The sequence below is a fragment of the Macrotis lagotis genome, chromosome X (genome assembly GCF_037893015.1).
Source record: "Macrotis lagotis isolate mMagLag1 chromosome X, bilby.v1.9.chrom.fasta, whole genome shotgun sequence".
Classification (NCBI taxonomy): domain Eukaryota; kingdom Metazoa; phylum Chordata; class Mammalia; order Peramelemorphia; family Peramelidae; genus Macrotis; species Macrotis lagotis.
The window spans coordinates 678,843,282-678,853,644 of NC_133666.1; the positions used below are offsets into that span (position 1 = coordinate 678,843,282).

At 43.5% G+C, this 10,363-nt stretch overlaps 1 protein-coding gene across 5 annotated transcripts in view; it reads right to left on the reverse strand.

The window, feature by feature from the left end:
- NOS1 (nitric oxide synthase 1) overlaps window positions 1–5,834 on the reverse strand; it is a 244,590-nt gene extending 238,756 nt beyond the window's left edge. For 4 of the 5 annotated variants that reach the window (XM_074205930.1, XM_074205929.1, XM_074205925.1 and 1 more), the window contains exon 1: window positions 5,712–5,834. The gene's annotated coding sequence lies outside the window, so the exon portion shown is untranslated. Of the gene's footprint in view, window positions 1–5,434 lie in introns of all 5 variants that reach the window. The other variant, XM_074205927.1, reaches the window with a different exon arrangement.
- Window positions 5,835–10,363: the final 4,529 nt, after the last annotated feature.

Below are 10,363 nucleotides of genomic sequence, written 5' to 3' on the forward strand. Positions count from 1 at the left end.
TGGGTAGAGAAGGAAACAATCATCAGTAATTACCAGAAAGGTAGGATGACATCAGATGGCTTTGTTGTTGTTCAGTTGGCCCATTTGGGGTTTTCCTGGCAAAGTTTCTGAAGTGCTTTGCCATTTCCTTCTCCAGTTCATTTTACAGAAGAGGGAACTGAGGCAAACAGGGTTAAGTGACTTGCCCAGGGCCAGCCAGCTAATGTGTGTCTGATGCTGGTTTTGAACTCAGAAAGATCAGGCTTCCTAACTGCAGGCCACTTGCTTTATCTACTACACCACCTCATGAGAAGTTGCTAAAAAAAGAAAAGAAAAGAAAAGCTAAATGGGGGTGGGGTTCTAACTGAACCTAGAAATAATAGGGAACTAGTGGAGTTTATTGACTAGGAGAGAGATATAATCAGACGAGCTTTAGGAAAACACTTACTAAATATTTCCTGGATTGAACAGAATTGACTCTGTAATTTAATGGTCAGATACTTAAAGGCTTCATGCAAAGGTTTTGATAGAGCTAAGTCTCTATTAAAGAAAGCTGGGTCTGCCAAGGGATAGTCTCATAATGAAATCCCTCAAATAGTTGTGTGGGCACAAAAAATCCCTATAATTGTGTGTATTAGATTGTCCATTGTAAGCTCAAGATTAGGAGTCAACATAGTGTGGGGAAGAATGGATTTCAGTCCACCAGACTGTCTCAATAGCTGGCAAACATTGATAGGAGTATCAACATTATGCCCACGGCCTTTCTTTGGGATTTGGAGGGAAGAGGGGGAGAGAGGATAGTAGATGGAAGGCTTGAAGAAACTATTCCAAAGTCCAAGGAGTGCCTCAGGAGAGAATGAGTTCCTCTCGCCCAAATTAAAAAAATAATTAAAAAAATAATGCAATCTCTCTCTCTCTCTCTCTCTCTCTCTCTCTCTCTCTCTCACACCAGTGAGGGTCTTTGATATTAGTATACTCAGTCTAGAATAAGTAAAAGCTTAACATATTTTTAAAAGGGCTTGGCTATAACCATATGACCCTCACTTGCCATTCTGTTTTATCTCATAGCACAAAAAGGGAGAACAAATCAATCTAAGGGAGATTTAAGAGAGATCATTCTTCTTTCATAAAGAATCAGCAGAGTGACTGGACCAAGTGCCAGAGCTCTTGGTCTGGCCTACCCAGCCACTACAAATCTTGTTTTTGGTTCAGTTCTTAATTCCATCTCTTTCTTTATCCTGGTCCCAATATGACCCAGGGAAATCCAGAAAGTTCTCTTCCAAGTTTTATATTGCTTCATTGAGCAGGTGAATTCCAGCTATGTTAGATTATAACAAAGCCCTGGCATGAGACCACCCAACCTACCTTGTTATTATTGCTGGTGACAAAACAGGTGCAGGGAAATGAAGTCAGCATTTTTTAAAAGCTCATTATTAAATTAAGGTAGGAGATGCATTTTTCAAGTCCTTTGTTAATAACAAATAGATTTGCCCATCGGATGAACTCAGACCATAGGTAGCCAAAGGAAAAAGTCCCATACTCAAGATTTAGAGAGTGGATACTAAGAAACCACAGAAAAAAACCGCTTACTCCTCCATGAGACCCTCAACTTGTCTGCTCTCAGTTGACATAGGGTAAGATGCTTGAATTCAACCACTGTGCATCATTCCCCTTTCCCACCCAAACTGCAGGCATGCTCTGCAAATGCAGTACACAAATGGGAGTCTGAAGACATATTCAGCTTGTCACAGTCTCCCAATGATACACGTTTTTCCTCTAGGATGCACCTTGTAACCGATAGTTAAAATGTGTTCTGGATATCCATGTTGGTCACACAATTTAAAAATAGCTACATTCATATTGTCCCACTTTTAAACAATTTTTTCTATTGTAATGTGAACAAACACATATATTTCAGTGAAAAAAGGACAGGAAAGAGGATTATAGTCATGTAGTTTGATATTTAATACATAGTTAAATATTTATATAGTTTCTGATGTATAGATGTACACACACACACACACATATATGTATGTATGTATGTATGTATATTTGTAAAGGGAGAACCAGCACCCTTCACTTATTTCCAGAGTAAACCCCACAGATCACCAAAAAGGACATTGAACAATACACAGAAGAAAGCTTAACATACTTTAAAAAGAGCTTGGCTATAACCAGATGACCATCACTTGCCATTCGGTTTTTTTCTCATAGCACAAAAAAGGAGAACAAATCAATCTATGGGAGATTAAAGAGAGATTATTTCCCTTTAGTAAAGAGTCAGCAGAGCTGCTGGACTAGGTGCCAGACCTAGTGACTTGGTGATGATCTTGTTAAATTCAATTCTTAGCTCAATTAAAAAAAACTACCCTAAACAATATACAAAAATACATATATACCATAGCCACAGAAATATATATTCATAAAGTGCAAATATGATGTATATATGCATACATTCATGAGTATAATTTAATATGATAGTAGTAAATCTACTATACTTGCTTGAGCCATTTCCTATACTTTTTTCTTCTGTGCATTTTTTTCTGCCTTTCTGTTTGATTTTGCTTCATCCATGTCTATCATCACCAATTTCTGGTCAGAGGTAGTGAATCAGAGATTTAGAAATAGCATTGTGTCCAGTTCAATTTAACACATTTCTTGCATCTGATATGCCCAAGGCCTTGTACTAGGTATTAGAGATAAATAAATGAATGAATTATTATTCCTCTATTATTAAATAATGAATAAATAAATGGATGAATGAAAAAAGACAGATATTAAGAATGTATGATGTTGCAGGTGTATTGCTAAACACTGGGGAAAGAATATAAAAGTGAAATAGTGGCTGCCTTCAGAAAGCTTCTGTTCTAATTATATATTTCTATAGACACACACCTACATACATACATACATATAAAACATTTATATGGTAACCAGGGAATCACATACTGCTTGCAGCATGCAAAGATGAAAACATGATTAACCCTTCTTTCTAGGAGTTTATAGGCAACTGCAGATGCTTACATACATTTCTTTTTTTAATTTGTTTTAGATTTTTGCAAGGCAATGGAGTTAAGTGGCTTGCCCAAGGCCACACAACTACATAATTATTAAGTGTCTGAGGTTGGATTTGAACACAGGTCCTCCTGACTCCAGTGAAAGTCCTCTATTCACTGTGCCACCTAGCTGCCCCAACTTAAATACATTTCAATAACATGATGTAGCCTGGTTAGACTGGGTCCCTCCCTCCAGAAAGAGGAAGTGAGACTATGTGGATAATTCCATTGATAAAGCAGCCTCTGTATCCAACCAAAGAAAGTTTAGCAAGTCTAGTCAAAATCTTAGCAAGTCTTCTCTGGCCTGTTCAAAGGTGATGAGGGTCTACCTGTCCTAATTGGGTGCATTAGTAAAGGGTGTCCCAGCACCCTTCATTTATTTCCAGAGTAAACCCCGAAGATCACCAAAAAGGACATTGAACAATACACAGAAGAAAATGAAACCCAACACGGTTATGATTTTGTTCAATTCAATTCTTAATTCAAAAAAAAACTACCCTAAACAAACATAAGTTCATGTTTTCATACTTAATTCATATTCTCTCTCTCTCTCTCTCTCTCTCTCTCTCACACACACACACACACACACACACACACACACACACACAAACACACACGAATTCACAAACATGTTTATTGGTGACTGTAAAGCTGCTAATAGGAACCAGGATATAGACCCATGATTCATCAGAATAAGAACCTCCTTGGGGAGAAAAGCTCCACCATTGCAGGTCAGTGCCTTGGCTCTTAGAGATGTCTGTAGTACTGGGAGCTTGAATGACTTGCCCCCTCTTTCCCCCATCCCACAGATTGAATGTGCCAGAAACAGAGTTTGAGTTCATGTTTTCTTGCCTCTAATTCTCTAGATATTATGCAAAATGGTCATTAAAAATGAAAGAGCTCACAGAGATCCTCACCTGCCTGGGCCACTAAAAGCCAGGAGTCTGGATAGGGCTGGTTGTCCAAGGTTGACTCATATCATCTGTTTTATCTATGAATTAGGCACAAGACTCACGAAGTTGGTTCAGTACAATCATCCTCCATATCCCTTTGCCCCTCCATCAATTTGTATATTATCAGAAAAATCCTGTTAGTTCTCTCTCTCTCTCTCTCTCTCTCTCTCTCTCTCTCTCTCTCTCTCTCTTTCTCTCTCTCTCTCTCTCTGACTCTCTCTGTGTGTCTGTGTCTGTCTCTATGTCTCTGTGTGTGTGTCTGTCTCTTTGTCTCTCTATGTCTGTTTCTGTCTGTCTCTCTCTCTCTTTCCTAGACATGTCTAGAGAAATCATCTCAACTCACCATACACTGGGTACAAAATGTTTCCAGAAAGCACACCCCAACTCCCAGCATTCAGAGGAATCAGTGATGGAAAGTCCCTTTCCAAGGAGACCCAATAACCAGTCAATTGATTAGTCAGTAAGTATTTCTTAAGCTCCTAATGTGTCCCAGAGTCAAAACCCATCCCCTGCCCTCAAGTAGTCCACATTCAGATGGGGGAACCATGCCCATAACTAGGTGGATTGCCATGCAAAATCCTTCAGAGAGGAGGAAGCTGCCCCTTCTGCTCTGGGACTTTCTTCAGCTCCTGCCTTTATCTCCCTCTTTGCCACTTTTACCCAGTGCCCCAGGTTCTACCCTCTGGGGCCACACAAGCCAAGTTCAAAGTCTTTTCCAAGAGGCCACTGAGAAAACACAGCTCACGGCCACCCAGCTAGGTCATTATGAAGTGTCTGAGGCCGCATCTGAACTCAGCTCCTCCTGACTCCAGCGCGGGTGCTCTATCCACTGCGCCACCCAGCCGCCCCTAAACTCACTTCTTTCCATAACAATCTCTACACTCTTTTCTGCTCCACCAACAAAGTCCAGTCAGATCCTTGGGTTGGCATCCAGTTCTCGTCCCAGGCCATGGGACAGCAGCCCTGGTGTATCCACCTGGGAGATTTTCTGTGTAAAGGCAATTATGGATTAAAGCCTCCACCACAAAGGACCATTCAGAGAACAACCCAAAGACTTGAAACAGCCTATTTTAAGCAAGGTTCAATGAGCCATACTCCAGGGCCAAAAGAGCATCTCCTGCCATTTGGAACACAAAGGCACTTGCGGGGAGGGGGGAGATTAGAAGGTGTCGGATCTCTCACGACATGCTGTTCTGCAGGGCCAGAAGCAAAGAAAGTTGTGCTGGGGTGTGGGGCGCCTGTGTGTCCTGCCTCAGCTCCCAGTCCAGAGTGGTCCATTCAGGGGCTTCTGGCAGCCCCCCCTTGGCTTGTGTCCCCTGAAGCCGGGCTTAGAGCCCAAGTTCACCAGGGGGACTGCACCCCCCTGGCGCCGGGGGTGGGGTGGGGGAGGAATCCTTGGCAGCCCTGGGCTCCCTCCCCCCAGGCCCCAAAGCTCATTGTACTCACTGGCTCCTGGGACCTCTGCCTTCCAGCCTCAGCCCCTGCCGGCCCCCACCTCCTCCCCGGCTTTTCCCATTTGGAGCTCCAAAGCGGCAATTAATCAGCCAGGAACTCGATTCGGCCTCAACGCCAGGGTGACTCGGAATGCATTAGGATTCATTGGCATGGGCTGGCCCCTCCCCACCCCCAGGCAGGGCAAAGGCTGGGGAGGGCTCCGGGGCTTCCCCAGGGAAGGGAAGAGAAAGGAAGGAGGGGAAAGCTAGGGGAGAGGAGAGACACTCACCTAGCCCTGGTTGGGGACAGGCAGGGAGGCAGAGATCTCCCTGCTGCTGACACCTCCCACTCAGCCGCATCCCCTAAGTGCTGGGGGCCCTTCCTCCAGGCTGACCTTTCTTCCATTTCAGAGCCCTCGCTGCGAGCTTGTGGCTCAGGTTTCCTCTGGGGGACCTGGCTTGGCTGCTGGAGGACACACGTCGGAGTTGTCATCCTGGCCTTGAATTCCCTTGCCCGGGCCAGGCTATGTTGTGTCTGCTGGTGGCAATGCCAAGAGACTTCTGGTGCCTGTGGGAGGGGGGCCTGAGCAGCGCAGCCCCACCAGGGGCCAGCCTCACATGCTGCCGGAGGATGCTGGGAGACCCTGGGGAGTCCAGGCAGGGCGAGAAAGAGAAAGAGTCGAAATGCTAACCTAGCTCATCCCAGCCCTACCTTCATATTTAATCGATATCCAAAACACCCCAAAGGCTGCCTTTCAATGGGATAGAGTGGGAAAATGCACTAAAGCGGAAGCCAAAGTTCCTGAGCTTAATTTCTGACTTTAGTGCTTGCCACCTGGAGTATGTACATTAAAATGACATACTATAATAATAATAGTGATAGCTTAGGTAGCTATGGTGTGGGGTCGGAAGTCAGGAAGACATGAATGCAAATCCTGTGTCAGATACTTACCAGCTGTATGACCCTGTTTGTCCTACTTAATCCCCGTTTGCCTCCGTTTCCCTCATCTGTAAAATGAGCTGGAGAAGGAAATGGCAAGCCACTCTATCGAGAAAACTCCAAATGACATCCTGAGTCAGATATGACCAAAATGAATAAACAACCTTCAAAGGTAATCTCATTCTGTTCCCTCATCTCATCTGTAAAATGGATGTAAAAAGGGGCAGGTGGAGAGAGGACCAGTCCTGGGGTCAAGAGGACCTGAGTTCAAATCCAACCTCAGACACTTTGCAAAAAAATGGGTGTAAAAATGAGTATAAAAATAGCATCTACCTTCCAGAATTATTGAGGATTAAATGACATTATATTTGTAAGGCATTTTGTAGACCTTAAGGACTCTATGAGTGCTAGCTCTTATTATAGAAGAGGAAATTGAGGCTCAGGGAGAAAAAAAAAACTTTGGTCCAGGCAGTACAATATGGAAATGTATGAAGAACAGTTCGAATCTCCATTTGACCTTTTTGTGTCTTCCTCCTGGGACAGTCCTTTCAATTCCAGTCCCACCACCAGCACCCGACCCCAGATCATCATCCCCTGCTTCTCAGCCATCTCCCTGCTTTCCACTCTCCCACTCCAGTGCCAGTCATCTTTATAAAATCTCTTCCGGCTACTGGCTATCTCCCTGTTGTGGGCCTGTTCCTTGTGGCTTCGTTGCCTCCTGCTGCCCCATCATGGATTACTCTCCCATTCCTACTTTGAGACCTCCCCTGTTTTGCCATCTGAATATATTGCTGTCCTGTCTCATCCCTATGTGTGAACTAGCTATCTGATGTGCCAATGGGAGAGGCAGTAATTAGTCTAACATTCATTTTTCCCTTCTCTAGGTAAATGGGACAGTAATTATCTACACAAAGGTTAATTTACTATCTAACTGTGCAGATTGATTTGGGACCAGATCTTCCAAAGGGCATGAGAAAGGATGAGACTACTGGACTGGAATATGGGGCTTATTTAAAGGACCACATTTAAGTGTATCCATTCCCCGATCTCTCACCCCTTACAGGAACCCTTCCCTGACTAATTAAAAAAAAAAAAGTATGTTCTCCTTTGGTCTCCCCGGCTTTGTCTAAGTATTTAACTCCCGTAACTATTTCTTTGCCACCACTGTATACGTACGGACCTCTCTGCCAAATTTAATCCAGGCACAAGACCAATGATCTAATGGATATAAGGTCATGATTTGGAGTTGGTCTAGATGTGGGTTCAAATGCCACTTTGACATTGCCAGGCTGCCCCAAGGAAGCCCCTTATAACCTCTAGAATCTTCATTTCTTTATGTGAAATGTGGATTAAAAAGGAGTCAAAAAGAAGGTGACAACTTTATAACCAGGAGAATTCCTACAGGTCATCCATGTCCATCTCCACCTGCTCATTTACAGATGAGGAAACGAGGCCCAAAGAGATTAGGTCACTTGCTCAGGCTCAAACAACTATCTCTGTTAAGATTTGAAGTCTGATTTAAGAGAAAAAGTGGTTTATTTGGAATGAGAGGATCTGAGTTGACATGGAACAAGTTAATTCCTTCTCTGGATTTTGGTTTCCTCAACTTTAAAAGTGAAGGAATGAAGTAGATGATTTTGAATATCTCTTCTATTTCTGAATCTATAATCCCTTAACTGTAGTATCCACAGCAGATCTAAGTCTCAAGTGAGATGAAATGGTAAAGGTATTAGTAAAATTTAAGATGCTTCCTAAATGCCAATTAATCACACCCATCCGTGTGCCTGCCTGCCTGCCTGCCTTCCTTCCTTCCTTCCTTCCTTCCTTCCTTCCTTCCTTCCTTCCTTCCTTCCTTCCTTCTTTCTCTTCCAATTTATTCCAGGTTGGAAATGTAGCAGCGACTCACTGTTCTATTTCTAATATTGATCAGCACAGAATCTTTAACCAATAGTATTTGTCTGATCTGGTCAGGTTTTATTCTTCTCTAAACAGCCTGGTGGCTGCCTACTGACTGGACAGACATCTGATGGGTTTTGATCACAAAATCAGAACTCAGGAATTCTAGCAACCTAGAAGCCTCAGCCTCCCCAACAGCAGGGCTTGTATCTCCACTTTTAGCACAGGGGTATTTTCCTCTCTGGCCTCCAGAGACAATGATCCTGTCTTAGTTGTTAGTCCCATCCCTGACTCTAATGATTAAGTTTGGTTTGAAGTGACTTTTGACCTTAACATACTCAAAATCATCCATTTTGAAATTTAAAATGTTTTCTAACTCGTTTTTGGTCAAACACTTCTCCCCTCTCCATAGCTCAGACAATAGCCTCTTAATTGATCTAGGGTGTCATCCTGCATGTTTAAATCCTGTACTCTTTGGACCTTATTTTCAGTAGAGGGTGTGCGTATAGGCTCACTTTTGCTGTACAGTTTCCCAGCAGTTTTTGTCAAATAGACAGTTCTAATCCCAGAATCTGAAGTCTTTGAGTTTATCAAACAGTAGATCACTGTAGTCATTTACTCCTATTTCTTTTGTACCTAATCCTATCCACTGACCACTTCTCTATTTCTTAGCCAATATCTACCCCTTTATTAGAAATCTTTTATTTTAAATCTCACATTTAAATCTCACAGATATACCATCCCCACCTCTATCTCCATAAGTGAGAACTCCCTTATAATAAAGTTTAAGTTAAACCAACCTCCATAGTGACTTCCCCTGGAAGTGAGTGCACCATTGTGTCTTCATAGTCCTCCGCTTCTCCAAGGAAAGGAGAAGGAAACCTTTCCTCATCTCTAGTTTAGGGTCCAATAATATAGTAACTTTAAAAGTTCATCAGCTGAGTCGCTGATGAAGTCATAGATCCTTGGAGAATTTTCAGGAAGAAGTAGCAGGGGGGCAGCTAGGTGGTGCAGTGGATAGAGCACTGGCCCTGGAGTCAGGAGGACCTGAGTTCAAATCCAGCCCAGTCACTTAATAATTACCTAGCTGTGTGGCCTTGGGCAAGCCACTTAACCCCATTGCCTTGCAAAAACCTAAAAAAAAAAACCCCAAAGTAGCCAGACAATAGGGGAGACATTCTTAGGCAGACCCCTCATTCATGTCCAGTGGAGCGAGTGGCCATGTAGATTGTCTGTAACTAGAACCAGACCCATTTCCATTGGTAAAAAAAGGCCCATTTCTCAGAGGCTTCCAAAACTCTCCCAAGAGATTCTTTGCCTTAGTAGGTCATGTCCTCTTTGGGGGGCTGGCATTTGGACAGCCTCTCTGTCTCCCAGGGAAGAGCCCTGATGCTGCCCTGGATGCCACGTGGGTCATCGGGAAGCTGAGCCCATGACTCAGCTGGCTCGACTCATCAGCCCTGAGATGGGGGGCAGCAGCGGGGTGTTATGACAGCTGTCAGCCTTTGGGTGTCCCTGAGCCAGGACAGGTGCCTGGGTTGGGGAGGGAAGGGAGGAAAGGGCACGTGGGAGTCAGAGTATGAAAGGATGCCAAGGAAGTCATATGAGGCTGCAGCCTCCCATCCCCTCCCCCCTCCCTCCTTGGGTTTGTTCTTAAGGAGAACTCTTGAGAAATAACTCCCTAATGATAATACAACTGTTTCTTAATTAGGGCAAAGAAGAGAATCAATGACTCAATCTACAAAAATGAATTGGGTGCTTATTACTAGCAGGACACTGGGCCAAGCTGTGGGGGATGTAAAGACTGACCTCAAGAAGCTTTCGTTCTATCAGGGCTGGCAACACAAGCAAATCAAGGTATAGGGAGCTTGCATTTAGAAGGACCTGAGTTTGAATCCTACCACTGGTACTTACTAGTTGTCTGCTCAAAGATAAGTCACTTCCAGGAGAATCAGTTGGATCTTCTGAAAAATGAGGATATTACTTTTTTTTTTGTACTTGCTTTGTGTGTTTGACAGGAAACTCAAAAGAGATAGTGAAGGAAAAAACAATGTAAATTCCATATATGTGAGAGGCAAGGTGATGGTGTCAGTGGAACCAGCCTCT